The sequence below is a fragment of the Cyprinodon tularosa genome, unplaced genomic scaffold, assembly GCF_016077235.1.
Source record: "Cyprinodon tularosa strain WSP-4 unplaced genomic scaffold, ASM1607723v1 ctg433, whole genome shotgun sequence".
Taxonomy (NCBI): Eukaryota; Metazoa; Chordata; class Actinopteri; order Cyprinodontiformes; family Cyprinodontidae; genus Cyprinodon; species Cyprinodon tularosa.
Genome location: NW_024039156.1, coordinates 1,078,046 through 1,099,092, shown reverse-complemented (window position 1 = coordinate 1,099,092; position 21,047 = coordinate 1,078,046). Strand labels below are relative to the sequence as shown.

The 21,047-nt window shown below is 39.6% G+C and overlaps 1 long non-coding RNA gene across 1 annotated transcript; it reads right to left on the bottom strand.

Moving 5' to 3' along the window:
- Positions 1 to 5,781: 5,781 nt before the first annotated feature.
- LOC119792855 lies at positions 5,782 to 20,239 on the bottom strand. Its single transcript, XR_005282036.1, has 6 exons — positions 20,012 to 20,239; positions 9,873 to 10,087; positions 9,679 to 9,704; positions 9,519 to 9,572; positions 6,092 to 6,179; positions 5,782 to 5,940 (listed from the first exon to the last, which is right to left on the bottom strand). It is a non-coding gene; the product is annotated as an uncharacterized LOC119792855 (long non-coding RNA).
- Positions 20,240 to 21,047: the final 808 nt, after the last annotated feature.

The window sequence follows — 21,047 nt, the reverse complement described above, 5'->3', positions numbered from 1 at the left end:
CTGAAGAGGGCTGTACAGAGGAGATGCTCTCACAATCTGTCAATTTGTTTTGGTGTTAAAACAGAAAAGTGGGCAAATATTTCCACATAAAGATGTGCCACACTGACAAGCATCTTACCAAATAAAACTAAGTTCTGTAATAACAGCAAAAGGTACTATTCGTTTAAGTAGGGTTGCCATCTCTTGGAAATGGAAATAAGGGATGCGTGGGTCCTAGAGAAACTTCATTGTCGCGGGGGTCTGGGGTCCTCCCCCAGAAAATTTACTACTAGTATTGGTCTGTGAGGCAGACACCTTGTCTACTTTTAAGGCTAGGCTTAAAACTTTACATTTTGATAAAGCTTATAGTTAGTGTGGCTCAGGTTATCCTGAGCTATCTCTATAGTTATGCTGCTATAGGCTTAGACTGCTGAAGGACATAGGGACCCCTATTTCATCCTTCTGCTTCATTCTATCTCTACGGTATTTAGAGAACGTGTCCTTCTGCAGGGTCCAGCAGAGGAACAACATCAGGTGGCATTCGTCAGCCGTAAACTCTTCCCAAGGGAAACTCGCTATTCTAAAGTGGAGAAAGAGGCCCTAGCAATTAAGTGGGCCCTTGATTCTTTAAAGTATTACCTCCTGGGAAGAGTTTACCCTGCAGACTGATCATAAGGCCCTCCAGTGGTTGCAGCGGATGAGGGATACAAATGGCCGCATCACGCAATGGTACCTGGCTATGCAACCTTTCCGCTTCACTGTGGAACACATCCCGGGCAAATGTAACCTGACGGCAGACTACCTCTCTCGCTGGGGTTGTGAGGACTCTGAAGGGAGGGGGAGTGTGATGGCTGCATGTACAACCACACAAATGGTCTGGTAATTCTTTCATTAAATCTTCTATTTTATTGTACTGGATTTCCTTTTTTTCTACTTTGATTTGGCATATGTTAACTATTTGGGTGCACACATTTAGTTGACTCATTTTGTCATTTCTTGCTTTTTGGTTTTCTGTACATTAATATATTTTTCATTTGAGTTGCCAGTTCCTGGGAGGCTGTCATGAGTAAAGCCAGTAAAGGAAAGGAGACCCCAGCTGCAAAGTATCTCCTCATTGACATGGAGGCCTAGTTGGACTCTTCCACTTGCATTTAGAAGGGGTGTAGAAAGGGTTTAGGTTTCTGTATTTGGTTTTGTTTTCTATAGTAACACTTGGAAAATTTTATATTTAAGTCCTCTTCTTCATAGGTTGCTAATTAAGTATGATGTTGATTAGTTTTGTCTTTTGTTGTAGTTTTGTTTAGGAAAATGTATTTTAAGTTTCCCTCTTGTTTCAAAATGGTCAGATCAACCAGTATATATATATGTTTCCCCTGTGTATCAATTAGGTAGGTCTTTTCCTGTGTCAGCTTTGGATTATGCACATTTTTGTCATTTGTTTTCCTTGATGGGCCCAGTGTTGTTTGAACTTTTGAACTTTATTTTTTTGCAAAATAAATTTGTTACCATTTTTTTCATCAAGACTTCCCTGTGCTTCTCTGATTTTTTGGCTCGGTCCCTCACAGGTATTATCAGATGTCTTAGACAGGGATCATCACAAGCACAATGTAACAGAGATAAAAAGTAAACAAACAAAGCTTTAGCATGGGCATTTGTTTTCTCAAGGTGCACATGCAAAATACATATCAGTGTTAAATTAGCATCCTCTACCCCATTTGAGCCATGACAGGCAAATCCCAGGGTCTCCATGAGATTGTGGGTTTGACAAACAATCCCAAAAAAGGTTTGCAGAGAGCTATATACAATACATACAATAGAGATGAGTCCTTGATCAGACCTGGAGAGGGGTTTTAGGGCTTGTGAGGGTCACTACTCGCCCAACATGTTGGTTTGGGTGAGGAAGCAATGTGAACGCACTGCTCCTCAGGCGCCGTACAATGGCAGACCACTGCTCCCCAAGGGGATGTGTTAAATGCAGGGTAAAATTCATGCTCTGTACTTGTGACAGTGTAATGACAATAAAACGCTAAAAAAAAAGATAAAAAGAACTATTTACAATAGGGGTGAGTCCTTACTCAGAGTTGGGGGTGGGGGTCAGGGGCCGTGAGGGTCACTAGATCCCTAGTTCTTCCTCAACGGGTGGGTTGGGTGGGGAACTGGGGTACTTGTAGGTTTTGAGGGTCCAGAGACCTGATGTCCTTCCGCTGTGGGGTAGGGGACTGGGGCAGGGGTCATGGGGGTCGGTGGGGTAGGGGACTGGGGCAGGGGTCATGGGGGTCGGTGGGGTAGGGGACTGGGGCTACACCTTGCCAAACCCCAGTGACCCTATGATTGCGTCACGCATCATGTCTCTGAAGTCCTCCTCGTCCTCCATACCCCTTGGTAGGGTAAGGGTAAGGCTACAAGTTGATGCGTACGGGAGGCGCCTCCCCCCTGGATCCTGGTCAAAAAAATCTATTTAGCAGTTTTCCGGAAAGCCAAGGGGAGGGAGAGTGTCAGCTCCCGTCACAAAGACCAGGAGGTCTTCAAATTTGATGTCCACTGTTCCCTCTGCAAACACAAAAGTAATGAATTACATTCACAGTCCATTATTTTTTGCCATTTAATTTTTAAGCTGCAGAAATTACGGAAGATGAACAGTATGATTGTCTGTCTGTATCTCCAAAATCCATGAGGCATTTTTTCAAAAATCAAAGCACAAAAAAAGACTTGCAGTTCAGCAGAATAATGTGGACTGTCAACAGATGGTTTGACAGACTATACGCCTGTTGACCGAGTAATTACTGCTCCTACAAACATCTGGCAATCATAACAGCTTATTTTCTGACTGATACTGAAAAAGACTGCACACACCTTGAATGGCCACCAGCCAGTGCTGAAAGAGGTACAGCGTCTTCTCCTCCTCTTCATAATTGATGTGGCCAGCATCACTCCTCACCTTCTCAAAGAGCCTCAGCATCACTTGACGGCCCAGTTTCTCATCGCTGTTGACGAACAATGGCTCGAACTGCCGCCAATTGAGGCTTATCAAGTCCCACAGTCGCCCACAGGAATTAATGCCGTCTTTGAACTGCGTTATCATGCTGGCCTCTCTTGGAAGACAATTGGGAGAAATAGGGAAGACATTCTGGAGTTATGATGCGTTCACATACCAGACGTTTTATTAGTAACTTAGTTTTATAGATAATTACTTATTAAAAATGTGTTTTCTAACGGTGATTTCTGTCCCTGACTAAATATTCCAGAAAAAAATGTGTAAACATGAAACACAAATGAAAACACTATTTCTTGTTTTCTGTATTTACCATGCATGTCTACCTGAACTGAGAAGTGTCTTGAACATTTTGCATTTTATATTGTTTTCCGAAAGTATTTTATACCAAACTAAATCACTGTAGTCTGCAGTTCAAGATAGGCTCTGTCTATGCACCCTGATGTTCTATCTCTCCGGTTCTTGTCCCTGAAGAAAGATTACTCGGGACAAAATCTTTAAACACTTGATAACTTATATGTATTAAATAACCAGAAGACATGACAACAGATTCTGGTAAAAATCTTACTCAGATCAGAGAAATTGCTAGGAGTTTACAGAAGGCAGCTGCTCAAATCAGGGTTCACCTCCCTGGAAGTGGCCCAGATTAACAATCAAAAAGTCATTTATACATCTCCAGTCTGCCTCATCCTCAAAGTTTACATCATAGATGTTAGCAGATGATTACACATCCATGGCTCCAGCCTTATCCAAATATTACACTTCGTTCTTAGCTGAAGGACGCCGCTCTCATTCAATTTCCAAATCTTTGTCACTTCTAAATTGAAGATAAAAACTGTATATCGAGACAGAGGAACTGTCCTAATTAATTTAAAACATCAGTTCTGACATGCATCAGGAAGCCAATACCAAGGTTTAATAAACTCACACGTCCAATAATAATAATTATCCTAACACTACAGTTAGCAAAATTCTGTGGCATTACGTGACCGTATATGCAAAATTTTCAAATTACATGAGTATAGGATAAAAAAATGACGCTTTTAAATGTGGGGACAGAGAACAATAGTAACTTCTCAAATATAGATTACAGAAAGCAATAAACACAGCAAAAGCAAATTACACAAACAAACTTGAAAAAAAACCACGTTATGATAACGTTAAGTGGGTCTGGCGGGGCCTTCAGGAAATTATGATCTACAAAACCAGACATTATATTGAACTGTGATCCCTCCCTACCTGAGCAGCTTAATGGCTTTTCTGCTGTTTCAATGCCAGTTGTGCACAAACAAGTGTCCTCCTTCACCCACTGGGGTTGTGCCACACTCAACCTCCTCTTCCCATCTCGGAACATGAGGTGCTCAGACTGCTACAGCGGCAGAACACCAACTAGATAGCTGGCCCACTCTTAAGAAATGTGCTAATTTACTCACTGCTGACCTCAGCCACATTTTTAACTTGTCTCTTAACTGTGCCACTCTACCTGCATGGTTTGAATCAGTTAAGATCATTTCAGTACCCATTTGTTGTAATTTAACTTTCAGACAAATTTCTTAATAAAACGATAGAGCCATTAACTTCATTCTAACACGTCGGAGCACGTCGACAGTTTCTTTATTCAACTTATGGTTCACATAACATCACAGCAAACATCACCTGTCTTAATGATTATAGATCTTTCACTCAGGGGTGTCAACCCCTGGTTTAGTCACTTGCTGCTAAACTTCCTGACTGACAGAACACAATTTGTTAAAATCCAGAACAATATTTCACCTACTAAGGTCCTTAACAGTGGCACTACACAAGGTTCTGTATTGTCACCCCTGTTCATCTCTGCATACACTAAGGTCACCATATTTCTAAAATCTTATCAGAGGTCATTTCCAGTTTGTCCATAAAAATAAATACATATCATCAGAATTCAAATAGGAAAAGGGGAGAGTAACGCTGTGATCCATTTTTACACATTTATTATTTTTGAAATAACAGGGATATCAACTATATCTGTACAACCCATGCACTTAAATTATGTCATTGCACTTTTCAATGTTTTCTTTGCAATGTCATCCCCTGTGCATTTATGTATGTATCCTCTGCCCCTAACCCCCCCATCACACCACTTTTTTTATGGTTTTTAGTTGTATTGCCTTATGTGTATGAGCAAACGTGTATGAGCACTACAAAAAAACACTCCTAAAAACTGTATTTTTGTATTGCTGATATGGCTAAATAGACTTATCTTGAACATTTAATGCCTGAGTGACAACACCACATCTATAGTTCCTTGAATGCAGGCTCAAACCCAATACAGTAGGATATCGGTAGTACAATAACTTATTGTTACCAGTGGAAGATGAAGTGAGCCACAATTCTTTGGGACACCCTAGGCAGGTCCGAAAGGGTGGCGCTATATATAGCGGGCACACCACATTCGGCTATCCAGTCCCCCCGACTAGACTTCAGGGCATGCAGCTCCTCTGAAGAAGAGCACCTTTGGATCTGTAAAAAGTCAGAATGTGGGGCAGGGTATAAATTAACGAAGAAGGGTAGCAGATTACTTCTTTCGTTCTACTAAGTGTTATTTCATCAAAAACGCATGCAGTATCTGCATTATTGAAATAACCAAGAAAACAGCAATTTCATTAAGACGAAGTATTTTTTCGTAGAGGTTCGATCACACCAAAAAAGTTGACAATGTAGTCACCGGCTCGATACAGGCACGGGCATCCTCCTCCAGGCACGCCAGGTGAAGATATTCAGCGTCCCATGGCTGGCCACACATGAGCCTGTAAAGGGCAGGGAGCAAGCATCGGAGGCCTGGACCACTGTGGATCACGGACCAGGCCATCAGCTTGCCTGCAAGATAATATTTATGGCCCTCCAACGCCTGCAGGTCGTAGCTAAACAGCATCTTTCCTGGCATGCCCTCAAAGACGCCCAGAGATCCTGAGACTTCCATCATGAGAAGTCTGCAGAACATAATAAGGGAACATGGTTTGATTTAGCATACATGTACATTTCCTTCCACAAAACCAATTAGATGATAAGTAACTGATGGATTGCATTGTGGTGATTTGGCCCGACATGAAAAATAGCACACCATGCTTATTATATGCTTACTACTGGGTCTTGTCGGGCTGGGGATCCCAACAGGATGACATCCCCCTCATCCTGCTCCTCCCCCTGGAGGTCCTCCATAAAGTCTTCTCTAAAAAAATTAGAGACATTCACAAACAGATAATGAATGTCCCTGACTTTGTCATATTCAACATGGCAGTAACATATTTTACGGTAAAGCATTTTGAATTGACAGTATTACAAATTGTATGTTAGCACCACAATAAAATCAAATATGCTGCCCCTGTTTTATTTTTTTTATGACAAAATGTTTTATTAGTTTCTGTCTTCATCCAAGAACAAAATGTCTCAATATTTAGCCCCCCGATCCCACAATGTGTGATTTTCATGACTTCATCTTTATTTTTATATTTTTTCAAAAACGATGCATCTTTGAAGGAAGACAGGCAAAACGAACATAAGTTGCAACTTTTGGGGTGACAACTTAAGTTTGGCAAGCTGCAGGCCAAACGTAAAACGTCATTATTTCTGTCAAAGCCTGACCATTCCTGATTGGTTTGACGCTACCCATTTGGCTGTACAACCATGTAAAGAGGTATGACTAGTGCATTAGAAATATGTGGGAAAGTTATTCAATGTGGTCGTTTACCCTATGAAGGGTTAATAAAAATGTACCTGACGACTGGCATTGCCAACTGAGGCGGCGGCTGGACAGTGGGCTCCTGCGAACTGAAAAGAAATGCCAAATGAACTGTGCACTTTGCCATGTTGCATATGTGGGTGATTCTACTACAAGCACTTTTATGCCTTTTGATCATAACTCATACAAAAAAATTAAAAAAGGGAAATTTCACACCTTTATAGTTATCTTTACAATGACACTGTTTTAGGACATTTGTTTTAGTAGGCTGTGATGACTTTTTCACCTTTTTTCAGCCTCATTTATATGTAAATCAATGATAAAAATGGATATTAAAAAAAAAACTTTTTCCTAATGTTTTAAAATATCATAGAATAAAATATCAATAAAATAATCAAACTATAATTGTAGTTTTTAATGTCATTCAAATGTTTATGTTTTTTTATAAACCAGTTGTAGTTGTCCCACACTATTGTGGTCATTTCCACAAAAACACTGTAATGTCCCTTTAAAAAGTGTGTATGAAAGATTGTTAGGGTAGTTGCTATGGAGATGAGCAGTGACATCACAGCACAAATCTGACATGGTGAAAATTTAGACTTCATCCATCAACTTTTGAAGTAAAGCCAAGGTAAATATTGCTTGAAATGAAAAAAAAAAAATATTGTATGTAATTTCTAAAAATGCTGTAACATCAACTCAGTCTTGAAGTTAACGTTATTCTAACACACATAGATGTATTTTGTAAGCAGAAAATGCTAGAGACCCTTTCTTAGCTAGTATGTGATGGTAGCATAGAATTTCCCACCAATTTCTGCGTGATTGTAATTTCCAGCACAGTAATTTGCACCACATTGCATTCTTTGGTGGAAATTACAATGGTGTGTAGGCGTAATTCATACATACACATACAAAGCCCTTGTTCTCACATTTTATTCATCTAATTTAATTATTACAACAATGTGGTAATATTATAAACTAGCACCATTTTAGACAACTTCTGACATGTTTCTAAGTATAATTAACCCGCTAAGCATTTTGTGGTGGTGCCACCCCCTCTCTCTCACCCTTAGTACCACCTATGCACAACTGAAATTAATTTATTATTATTTAATAATTTCTTTAGTTATTGTTACTATTTATTATTATGCTCCATAACTTTTAAAAATGTTTTGTCTATGTGGTCCATTCATTGTAATTTCCACACCAAACAGTAATTTCCACCACAACGTGTAATTTCCACCACACCATTTGTTTTAAAAGAAATTGTTGCAAAATTCTAATCACTCATAAAAACATTCTTCATAACTTAAGAGATAATGTTCCACTTTAATTAATAACACAAGTATTTACGCGTTGAAATGTATTTTGCTATTCCAATGCTATATCTCAGGTTATCGGGAACATAAGATTCGCGTATTGTCCTCATCACTGTTAGGTTTATTCTTTATACATCATATGCGTTGTTAGTTTGTTAGCCAGATTAGACGGAGTAGATGGCCTTCCTTCACATGGTGGATGTCTGTGTTTGTACGGAGATCTTCTAATCAGGACAGCCATCGTCTCTTTAAAAATACACAGGATATGGGCACATCTTGGAGCTGGACTGATAAAGGAGAGCAATGTGTAATCCTGGGGTAAAGAGGCAAGATGCTTAAAGGTCATGGCATGGATGGCGTGTCAGTTTCTGATACGGACAGCTGAGCATCCACCAGATGCAAAACATGGACTCGTGAGGTATAAGAAGGAGGACATGACCTTCTTCGGGGCTCAATCTTTACCGGACGCTCGCTGACGTTGTTTGAGCCCACAGCTGTACCGACTCCAAGCCATTTCTCTGTCCTGTAACAGCCTGACCTGGAATAAATGCTGTTACTTTTTTACTCCTGTTTTATAGTCCTTTTTTATATGGTTTTACCCAGTTTGAGTTAGGAGTAGTACATCACTTGCTCCCAGGTAAAGAACCGGTAGGGAAGTTCTGAGGTGCATCAGGGGGACCAAACTTACATATTAACATCACAATTAATTTACCTAATCCATAAATGTATGTGTTTAACATTAAAGGCATAAACAGTTAAATATATATATGAAATGTTCTTCCAGTGAAAAAACATGTGTTACAGAGTATTTTGGAATAAATGACAAATATTTATATGCCGATTTTGGAAAACTGTTAAAAAAACACCAATTTGTCTTAAAGGAGAAGTTCGGTTTTTAACACTTTTAGCCCATTTTCTGTAGTGTCCAGGATGAAATCGAATGATCGACACCAAAATTTTGACAATTGCTCCTGTCTCTGCTTTTTGGCTCATTTAGAATCCACCCCTGGCTGCTTTAGAATGGCTTCCATAGAGCATGTCCGATAATGTCCTTAAAACAACCTTAAACGTTCTTTTTTTTAAATATGCTACTCACCGGGTCGTCAGCGCTGTTCAATGACGTTCCAAAAAAAGTTTCGTGAAGAAAAAACGTTCCTGTAGTGTTTTATTTAGCATTTTGTAAATCCCATTGAGTTCTGTTGGAATAGTCAATATTCCCCTGCCACCGGAAACGGAAATGGGGCCTGTTTACACAGTTGTAGTCTTTTCGCTTCACTCTGTGTACTCCGACGTCGAGAATCAAGAATCCACCTTTCGTATTCCATTTTCAGAGTTTTTTAAAGTGTTTAACAGAGACGTTAGCACCTCGAATTTATAATTTATTATATGTTTTCTCTTCAAGTTTGCAAGGCCAATAGTGGCCGTAGTTAAAGAATCACCCGTGTATTCATGCATGCTCATACATAGTGACATCAGCTGAAACCTTTTGTTAGACCATAATGAAACTTACCCGGCTGCTGCTATTTCCACCTGAGGCGGCTGCTGGACAGTGGCATCCTGCGAACTGAAGTGGAATAATACACAATAATGTCTTGAGTCTTGACTCCTAAACAGTGACAAATGTGACCCCTCTACAATTTAAAAATAGGGCGCAAACAGATAACACTTACCTCACTGCTTCTGCAGCGTTGGAATTCTGAAATGAAAGTAAAAAATTACAAAGCATTACTGCCTATTAAAAATATTGTTTGATCGACAGAAACACCACAACCAAAAGTATGATCCCCAGTCCCCAACTTCAGATAAATACTTTATTGCATGCTATCTCACTCACCCTCACAAATGTATATAACATATTACCTACCTTTGGCCTGATATACAGGTTAGACCTGTTCAGGCTGCGGAGGCTGTGAATCTCCCCTGGAGTTGTAACCTCCAATGGCTCAACCTGCCGCTGCCCATTGACCCTTCACAATGTGAATTCCTCAGGTACTCCGGATACATTGTCCCGAAGTACCTGCACAAACTGTGTTGCAGTCAGGTCCAGGGGCACCACCACCCTGATGGGCGCTGTGGCATCTAAGAACAATTGAAAACATGCTGTAGTAAGCTGATGAAGATTCTCAGTCATCCAGGTCGTAGTCATTCCAAAAAAGTTTAAAAAACAATCCACTGGACTTGGTTTCATAGATCTGAAGACGTTTCGCTTCCCCTCCAGGGAGCTTTCTCAATTCAAATGTCTGGACCCGCAGTGAGTTTGAGACTGCGCAGATCCTCATTGCTACATTACATTACCTTGCACATAATTTATGCTAGTTTTCAAAATAACCATCAGCCATTGCCAGGGTATTGTTGCAGTCCCTGGAGCAGTGTGTAGTTCAGTGCCTTGCTCAAGGACACTTCATCTGTGGATGTAGATGTAGGGAAAGTTTTGGATGGAATTCAAAACTACAACCCTCTGATCTGAAGCCCACTTACCTAACCACTAAGCCAGTGCATGACATTTTGGCATCCATGTCTGATGCTTTCAAACCAAATTCATAACAGTGTGACACACTGAAGTCCTGCGGTCTGTATCACAATAGAAATATTGTTTTAGTATGTCTTTGAAAATTAATGGAAACAAACAAATGTGACAAAAAGGATGAACTCTGGGAGCAAAATCAGACAGGCAAAATAGTTGCGTATGCCTACAAAATTTCATACCATAACTGTTTTAAGTCAGTGTTTATCTGCTGCAGTAATTCAAAAACAGCATGACATGTAATTTAAAAAAAAATCTAATAAGCAACTCCTACATTAAGGAAAGTGTATTAAAAAATAGGTAAAGATCTCTTAAATAGCTTTCATCTCATGTTATTTAGATACAAGCAAGTATTACGCAGTGGGACATAAATCATGGCCCCTCTAGAAATAGAAGATACAAAATAGAACAGAAAAATGTACATTAGACAATATTCTTGCTGTTGACTTCCTCAAAGTATGCTCTTTGTTATAAAAATAAAAATACAGATGATAACGTTACACAATGCATCGCAAATGTGAAATCTCCGCCCATCACAGTTGAAAATGCAATATTTCTCCGCATGTGGTGCTTTTTACATAAGCGGATAATTCACCGAATCGTTGAAACAATGGAGGTCTAAACACAACGGAGGTATAAAAATTTTATTACTGGGCCATTTCATTGTCACAGGGAAAAAAAACCCAAAAGGTTTGCTTCTTTTCTGAAACGTAGTTTTGGTCTTTTGGATATATTTTCCTATCGGCTACATCTCCAGAAAGGGCTTCATTTAATCCCACCATTTCTAATCACGGCAACCTGGGTTTCTGTGAATACACTAAAGAGAATCGAGCATGGCGCATGTGAGCGATACAAAACTATGCCCATATGCGGTAAATCAAATTTATTAAATCACAACGACACTAGAATGGTCAGTGTTGCTAAATTCTAATCCAGAGGGGGCACTGTGCCGTTTCAGCTAGGTGTCACTAGCTACGTTTACATGGACACAACTAATCGGATTGAAGGCCTGATCAGATCAAAAATGTTTCATGTAAACATGTCAGACTGAAGATTCTAATCCGATTCGGTCCGATCGGATCTAAATTTAATTCCGAATGAGAGAGGTGGTTTTTGCCGATCGCCATTCCGATTGGCGTCCATGTAAACACCCATTCGGATCTTAAGAGTAAAATAATCTTCACTGCGCATGTGTGCGACGTCAGCGTGACGTTTTTCCGCCTTGTCAACAACAGGAAACCACCGGTCGCTCTCGCTCTCGCTGTGAACAACATGGCGGGGGGAGTCTAGGAACGCCGACTTATACACTCAAGTTCATTTAAAGCTGCAGGAAGCAGGAATTTATCCTCTTCCTCTTTTCTCTCTCCACAGCCCACTCGCTCTCCCACGCCGGTTCAATCGCTCATTCTCTACATTTTCTTTCGTACATTTCGCTGCCAAGCGCTTTTTTCCTCCTCTCTCCTTTTTTCTTTCCGCTCGCTCCGAGCGCATCGTTTGTCAGGCCTCCCAAAAACCAGACGCAGACAGAACTGCCAAGTTTGGCAGGAAGTTCTGCGCATGCTTAAAAGATTTAATCTGATCCAACGCTTGGTACATGTATACACACGTCATGATCGGATCATTTCATTTAGTGTCCATGTAAACGGAGATTTTGAATTTCCGATCAACCAAGGTTTGGATCGGATCGGGGAAATTTTGCGCATGTAAACGTAGCTACTTTTCTTAAAAGCCATCTTTTACACTTCAACACCTGTGTGCACATCATTGAAATTTCTTCTATAGTGTTTTCATTATACTTTTCTGGTAGGCTTACATGTTATTTTTATGGAATTTCTAATTGCTAAAAGGTCTGGCAAACAGCTAGAAACATCACAAAATTAATTATTAAAGTCTTTTATTAAAGGATTTTTTTTTTCACGTAGACATACACGGAAACTATTTCCCCCCATCATAAACATTATTTTCTCTCAAAATCTCAAGCCCGATAAATAAGACCGTGCAATACCATTAGGCCCTGCAGGCTGTAATACTACATGGGCAAAAAGGCGCGCAAATGGCCCCCTACGTGAGCCTAGGCCAACTGCAGAGGTTTATTCAACTTTTTGCACTTGAAGCTGCAGTCTGTTACATTGAGAAGAGAGCAGACTTCGACTGAAAATTTGAAGAAAAACAGGTTTCACGCCACTCCCCCACCCTCTCTGCTTCACTCATGCCCCACCTCCAAGCTCCACCCCTCTCACAGCATCTGCGCGGCTACCGCATGCGACCAGAAGCGTCCAAGCAGCGTACGCGGCATGGAGTGTGAACCGGTAAGAGCGATAACACTCGCCTCCAAGCAGCTAGATATAAGATGCTGGTTATACTCCTGACTGCGGCAGCGGCAGGTTCAGCGGTGAGAGGGAGGGGGCGGGATTCAGCGTGTGTGAGCTGTGATTGACACTCCATCAGACGCTCCTCTGGCTGTGATTGGTTGTTTTGTCTCGTACCGAAATATTCTTTCCAGATTGCAATACAGGCAGTAGGGTTGTCACGATACTAAACTTTTCAACTCGATACCGATACTAAGGAAAATATTCGATACTCGATACCATTTTCGATACCACAAGGATAAAAACAAAGACTCCAAAATTCTACAGAAATATTTTCATTAATAAATAAAATACAATAAATAAATAGAATAAAGGTTGCATGCTGTGCACAATATTAAGCAAGCTTGATAAAAAACGTATAAAATTAAAATTACGTGGTCCTTCCTTGGCTATGCTTTGCACACATAACAATGACACTAGCCAAACCGGTTAAGAAACAAAAATCATTCTCAGCAGCTGCACCTGTTACGAAAAAAAAAGTCTGAAACTGAAAAGTGCACAGAATTATTCAATCACACAGTGTTCAGAAAGTGCATTGTCCTCTATTCTGCACTTTAGATGAATGACTGCTTAGGTGCCACTGGTGGTGGCACTGTATCGATACTTTTAAAAACGAGTATTGTATCCGGATACAACTTTTCAGTATCGATTCTTTTTTGACTATCGATACTTTTGACAACCCTAACAGGCAGTAGGCGGGACCAATTGAAGCAGTTTTTTTTCACAGGTTACATATCACATGTACTGCTGTCTAGGGCATAGGGACAGTTTTAGCCAATATGACAAAAAAGTGATTTTTAAAAACTTACAGACTTCAGCTTTAAAAAAAGAACTCACAGTTGGATTAAACTGCACCTACTTTCAGAAAAAAATTTCACAATATGATATTATAGTACTTATTTTGCTGAAAGGTATAAGCAGGAGTTTGGTCGTCAAAGGTACTCATAAATCAAATAGCTGCACACCTAATTCAGCCACACCAGTTTGAACAATGTTACCAATCCGTGTATCATTCGTTCTTTCTATTTTCAATTGCCAATCAAAAAACAAAAAATAAAAAATTGACTGGTTATTTTGTTTTTTGTTTTTTATCGTTAAACCAAAAACGAAAAAAGGATTGGTTTTTCATATTTCAATTCTAAGCTCAGATCAAGAATACGAAATGGAAAAACGGACAGCAACGCAGAATTTGATTTTAATATTTAATCGGTACAGTTTACATGACCCGGAAGTTTGGTGGAGCGTTAGCTAAAAAAACAATTGGCTTACTCCCACCACGTTCGATCAAACTGCACCAGATAAGGCAGTCGGACCTATCAGCCATGGACAGTTACGTTTTATTTCGAGGATCCAAGCGTGTGACTCTTGAGGAGGACATGACAACGGAGAAAATTTGCAGGATTTTCCAGGTATAACTTTTTTCTTGAAACTTTTCTGTGCACTGTACTTTTAACTAGCAACAACAAACAGCTTCTCGATCAACATAGTGTGTGGTTCTAGCGTCGCCATGGTAGCTACTTCATTACCCCAACTGCTGCGCAAAGAGCTATTTCCGGGTCACGTAAACTGTACTGATTAAATATTAAAAACAAATTCTGCGTTGCTGTCCGTTTTTCCATTTCGTATTCTTGATCTGAGCTTAGAGTTGATATATGAAAAACAAATCCTTTTTTCGTTTTTGGTTTAACCATAAAAAACAAATAACAAAATAACCAGTCAATTTTTTATTTTTTGTTTTTTGATTGGCAATTGAAAATAGAAAGAACGAATGATACACGGATTGTTACCATATGGCAAAATTACTTTATCTTCATTTTCAAAAATATTTTTTTTACAGTTTGTTGTAAAATGTAGGCTTTTACTTTGATTTAAATTTAATGTTGGGGGTCATATCATATACTTAGCATGCCCTGTTTGCCAGTCCTTTTTTCTTATTGAAATTGACATGGGAATATTATCAATCTGAGGACACAAAACATTGAATCTATTTTATATTTAGGAAAGTTTTAATACAAAAATCTAAGGTAAGTAGACTTTATTTTTATCATTAATTTAGTTTTGATATTATATTGAAATACACTATATTGCCAAAAGTATTTGCTCACCCATCCAAATTATTGGAATCAGGTGTTCCAATCACTTCCATGGCCACAGGTGTATAAATTCAAGCACCTAGGCATGCAGACTGTTTTTACAAACATTTGTGAAAGAATGGGTCGCTCTCAGGAGCTCAGTGAATTCCAGCGTGGAACTGTGATAGGATGCCACCTGTGCAACAAATCCAGTCGTGAAATTTCCTCGCTCCTAAATATTCCACAGTCAACTGTCAGCTGTATTATAAGAAAATGGAAGTGTTTGGGAACGACAGCAACTCAGCCACGAAGAGGTAGGCCACGTAAACTGACGGAGCGGGGTCAGCGGATGCTGACGCGCATAGTGCGAAGAGGTCGCCAACTTTCTGCAGAGTCAATCACTACAGACCTCCAAACTTCATGTGGCCTTCAGATTAGCTCAAGAACAGTGCGCAGAGAGCTTCATGGAATGGGTTTCCATGGTCGAGCAGCTGCATCCAAGCCATACATCACCAAGTGCAATGCAAAGCGTCGGATGCGGTGGTGTAAAGCACGCCGCCACTGGACTCTAGAGCAGTGGAGACGCGTTCTCTGGAGTGACGAATCGCGCTTCTCCATCTGGCAATCTGATGGACGGGTCTGGGTTTGGCGGTTGCCAGGAGAACGGTACTTGTCTGACTGCATTGTGCCAAGTGTAAAGTTTGGTGGAGGGGGGATTATGGTGTGAGGTTGTTTTTCAGGAGCTGGGCTTGGCCCCTTAGTTCCAGTGAAAGGAACTCTGAATGCTTCAGCATACCAAGACATTTTGGACAATTCCATGCTCCCAACTTTGTGGGAACAGTTTGGAGCTGGCCCCTTCCTCTTCCAACATGACTGTGCACCAGTGCACAAAGCAAGGTCCATAAAGACATGGATGACAGAGTCTGGTGTGGATGAACTTGACTGGCCTGCACAGAGTCCTGACCTCAACCCGATAGAACACCTTTGGGATGAATTAGAGCGGAGACTGAGAGCCAGGCCTTCTCGTCCAACATCAGTGTGCGACCTCACAAATGCGCTTCTGGAAGAATGGTCAGAAATTCCCATAAACACACTCCTAAACCTTGTGGACAGCCTTCCCAGAAGAGTTGAAGCTGTTCTAGCTGCAAAGGGTGGACCGACGTCATATTGAACCCTATGGATTAGGAACGGGATGTCACTTAAGCTCATATGTGAGTCAAGGCAGGTGAGCAAATACTTTTGGCAATATAGTGTATATTTGTTTCAATTCGACAAGTATGTTTGTCTGCATTTGGCAGTATACAAACATGGAAACGTTCTGGCGCATTCAATTCAGTTCAGTTTATTTATGTAGCGCCAATACACTACCCATGTCATCTCAAGGCAGTTTACAAAGACAATTCAATCGAATCACACAGTCAGATTAGTTAAAGTTTTCTATCTAAGGAAAACCATCTGATGCATTGACTCATTAATTAAACACATAAGTATAATAATTCACAGACCTCTACAGTGAAAAATATTTAATTCAACTTTTGAGTAGGAATAGAGATCAAGTAACTTCTAGAGAGAGCCAATTCCGGAATTGCTCAAAATCCATCAACAAGGCTCAAGCTTATTGATACTGCTGCCCTGACAAATGGGTCAGTAACAATGTCTTTGGTGTCAAACAGTTTGAACATAAAACTCAATGGAGAAGAACATACAGTTGGGGAAATAATAATGATGACCCTGATGCATATGTTGAAATAGGTCCCAAACTTTTTATCATTAAAGGAATAGTACACCCAAAACATGATTAGCCTTCATTTTCTACTCACCTCCATGCTGAACAACACTCTGGAGTACTTTTTTGATATCTCAAATGCATCTGGAGATCTGGGAGGCTTCTTGCTGTCTGCTGACATTCAAATAATGGAGGTCCATGGCGCCCGAGACAGAAAGGTCCATAAAAGTCCACAAAAACGTGTCAATATTCCTCCATACTGCTCGTCCAATGTAATCCAAGTGTCCTGAGTGGGTAGCATCCAGAATTTACTCGAAACGAAGTCATTTAGAATGTTTTTAGAGCATAAACAGTAGTGTATAGGATTTCCTAATAGCGCCCCCATGCGCGCTCACGATTCTACGGAAGCCGGCAGACCAAACCGGAAGGAAGTGCGCATTCAGCGTCTGGTCTGCCGATAATGCAAGCGTAGAAGAAGAAATGTGCTGTTTACCTGTGCAAAGAAAGAAACAACGAAATAAAAATGTCTGAGGACTTCAGTGTTGAGGAAGAGCATGAGTTCTTTGCCGAGCTGAATGCGCTGGTTTGGTCTGCCGGCTTCCGTAGAATCGTGAGCGCGCATGGGGGCGCTATTAGGAAATCCTATACACTACTGTTTAGGCTCTAAAACGTTCTAAATGACTTCGTTTCGAGTAAATTCTGGATGCTACCCACTCAGGACACTTGGATTACATTGGACGAGCAGTATGGAGGAATATTGACAAGTTTTTGTGGACTTTTGTGGACCTTTCTGTCTCGGGCGCCATAGACCTCCATTATTTGAATGTCAGCAGACAGCAAGAAGTCTCCCAGATCTCCAGATGCATTTGAGATATCAAAAAAGTACTCCAGAGTGTTGTTCAGCATGGAGGTGAGTAGAAAATGAAGGCTAATCATGTTTTGGGTGTACTATTCCTTTAAGGTGCACCCTTGAAAGCTGTCTTTTGACGCCTACATATTCAGTGGCAGCAGAAAGAGGGGATCTTTATCTGATATTTATCAGTGAAAGCTTTGCTTACAAATATGAATTTTGTTTTTGATGTATTCTTATGCAGGCCCAAATTACTAGCGCAAGGTCGCCTGGGCACAAAATGTCTGATCCTCCTCTTTTTAAATCCAGGAATATTTAGACCTTCATGCTTGAGTCCTGTTTCACAAAGCAGGTTTAACAAACTAAGACTCAAATCCTCAATTCTGAGGTTGGAAACACATCCATGGCAGAAGTCAAAGGCGTAGGTTTGGTTTCAACTTTGGTAGGGACACTATTGGTCTTCAGTTTCACCGGTCTGATGTCATTGGTCCTTTGCAAAAATATGCATGATCTTTTTTATGCTTAATGTGAGCATCAGGGCACATTTTGTTTAAAGAGAAAAGAAGAATTTATTGCTACATTAATACAATTTTTAAAGTATCACTGGCTCTGATGAATGTGGAATTAGGACTTTTTTCCAATCTGAAAATGTTTGCATTTAAACTTACCGCTGTCAAAAAATAGAAATATTGGTGAAAGGGAATCAGAAATGTTGACAGTTTAGTCTTTTTTAATTTTAACAGCAGTTTTCTGAACTCCTGTCTGACTGAATATTAAGTTTAATAAAGAAATCCTAATGTTGATTACTTACATTTCTCAAGTTCCACAAATCCAAACTCTCTCCTGCTTCTTTACAGAACTGCAATCAGAAGCTTTTGCCTGTATTAGCCTAGATAATATTTAGTTTTGGTAACCACTGTATTCTAGCATCATTTTTTACATTTTATTTCGCTCTTTAAGCACGCGCACACATACAGAGGAGCTGCAAGAGGAAAAGAAGCGACTGCTGCAACAACGCTGTATAGTAAATTATAAACATGTTGTTCACATCGAATTATTGGTAGGGACAAGTAGGTCAATCCAAGATTTTGGTAGGGACATGTCCCTATGATCCCTATGCAAACCTATGCCCATGGCAGAAGTTTTTGGATTCATCACTGCTCCCCAAGATGCCACTGCTGTTGTTCCCCCTCTAAATTGGCCAGAAAGAGTAATGATTCTTGATAAACAGTTTCATCCAAACCATGCACAGATGCAACAACTACAGGATGTGGACCCTCTGGAAGAACCGATGGGAAGTTTAGCAATAGATATACTGCAAACTGTGATTGACATTTTGGAGCAGTAATGTCTCATCCACAATGAACTGCTTAATGGTAAAACCACTTAACTGTGCATTTCACCACAGGATGTTTGGTTGTTGTTTTTAGAAGGTTAGGCATGGAGACTGCATTTCACTCCCTTGTGATCTGCTAAACCGTTGATTTCTTCACATGGAAGTGTTGGTTTTGTATTTAAAGAAATAATAGTGCATCTCTTTCTGTTTATTGACTACCTTTGTTCATCGAAACCCTGGGTTTAAACATTATACTGTAACATTTTTTTCTGAAAGTACATGTGGTTTTGTTTGATGTTCATAAATTGACAAAATTACTTTTGATTATTTGTAATAACAAAAAAAAAGACACAGGATGATGTCATCATTGTGGAGAAATGGAAACAATAGAACATGTATTAGAATGTGGGGCATGTGAAATAGAAAAAAAACTGATTTAGAACATGAAAGAAAAATTAAATCTCCCAAATATTTTGCTGAAAGATTCTAAAGTAAAAGTATAAACATTTTTATATATGTATATATTTTTGTATTAACACAAGTGACAAAATTTAAGGCTGAAATAAATGAAAAGATAAATACGTTTTTCTGTATCAATTTCCATACCGGTAGGTGGCGGTAATGCGCACCTACAGTTTATCCCCAACTGAAAAATACACTTTAAGAAGCAGAAAAAGTTAAGAGAAGAAAGTGGTATGCCCTGCAGGCAAACCACCCCCGGATTTCAAGAAGTGGTTTAACCCTACTACTCAGCAGCCAATGGGGGAAAAAGCACACTCACCAGCTGAAAATGGGAGAGTGGCCAAATGGCTTAAAATCACATGAAATCAACGCGCAGTTGACTCGTTCTTTACGCGCTCTCAACGTGTTAACTACGTTTGGCCGATTAAAAGGCAAAGACAACGCGCAAACATCGCGTTAATCACGTGTTGTTTGCGCGTGAAAATTCGCGCGTTTTTAAACCGGTCGGCCTTCCATATCTCTCCATACACAAGCTGTCATTTTGTGAATTTTCTCGTCCAAAATCTCTTCAGATTCATATGTCTCTTTGAGTTTTTCAAACAATCTGTCCAGTTCTGTTTTGATGGTTTCCAAATTTAAAGTTAAACCAGACTGGTTTTCTTACTTGTTCCTCCTTTTGATGATTCGGGCTCCATGTCAGGTTTCTTTTGCTCCTTTTGTTTCTGGTTTTAATCCTGAAAACATTGAAGACATTTATTCCTGTGTGTAAAAATTTTAGCAGTTGTGCTCTCACTGAAGTGCTGAGAACGAGTGAGGCGTCTTCTTCTTCTTCTTGTCGAGTTTTATGGCGGTTGGCAACAAACTGTTAGTAGCATTACCGCCACTTACTGGTATGGAGTGTGCTTCGTGATGGTTTAAATATTTATCCTGATACACTCTACCCTAACTTCTTCTAAACATACATTCACTCATTCACACTTAAAAATATAAACATATTTGTGCACAGCTTTGTACATCATTCCTTCACTCACAAACACACTTACTATAATTAAATTCTATGAAATTATTTCGTTTTCTTTAGAAATCGAATAATTATTTGTATGTGTTTACTCCCTAAATTTTTCCTCAGTATATCTAATAAATTAACCTTCTCCTTAATGTCTTCAAACTCTCTTCTCATATATCTTCTCTCTTTTTCATATTTATGACATTCTAATATAACATGTTCTATGGTTTCATATTTATCACAGAAATCACATTTGCCTGTTTTATGTTTTTGTATTTTAAAAAGTGTATGATTAAGTCCTGTATGACCAAATCTTAACCTTGTTATCACTCTTTCCTCCTTTCTATTTCTTCTTCCATTTCTTCTTTCTCCTACCATCTTCTGAATTTTATAAAACCATCTTCCTGTTTTATCTTAATCCCACCTTTTTTGTAAAGTTTCTCTTTAATAATACTCTTTCCTTCTGATTTACTTATTTTAACTATAAAACTAATAGAATGTTTAATTGCCCTTTTTGCCATTTTATCTGCCCACTCGTTTCCTTCTACCCCAATATGTGCTGGAACCCACACAAATGTAACTATCAGCCCCATGTTTCGTATTCTGAACAGTGTATGATTTATTTCTAATAAAATGTCCATCCTATCTGTTTGGTTATTTTTTAAACTTAACAACGCAGAGCTTGAATCTGAAC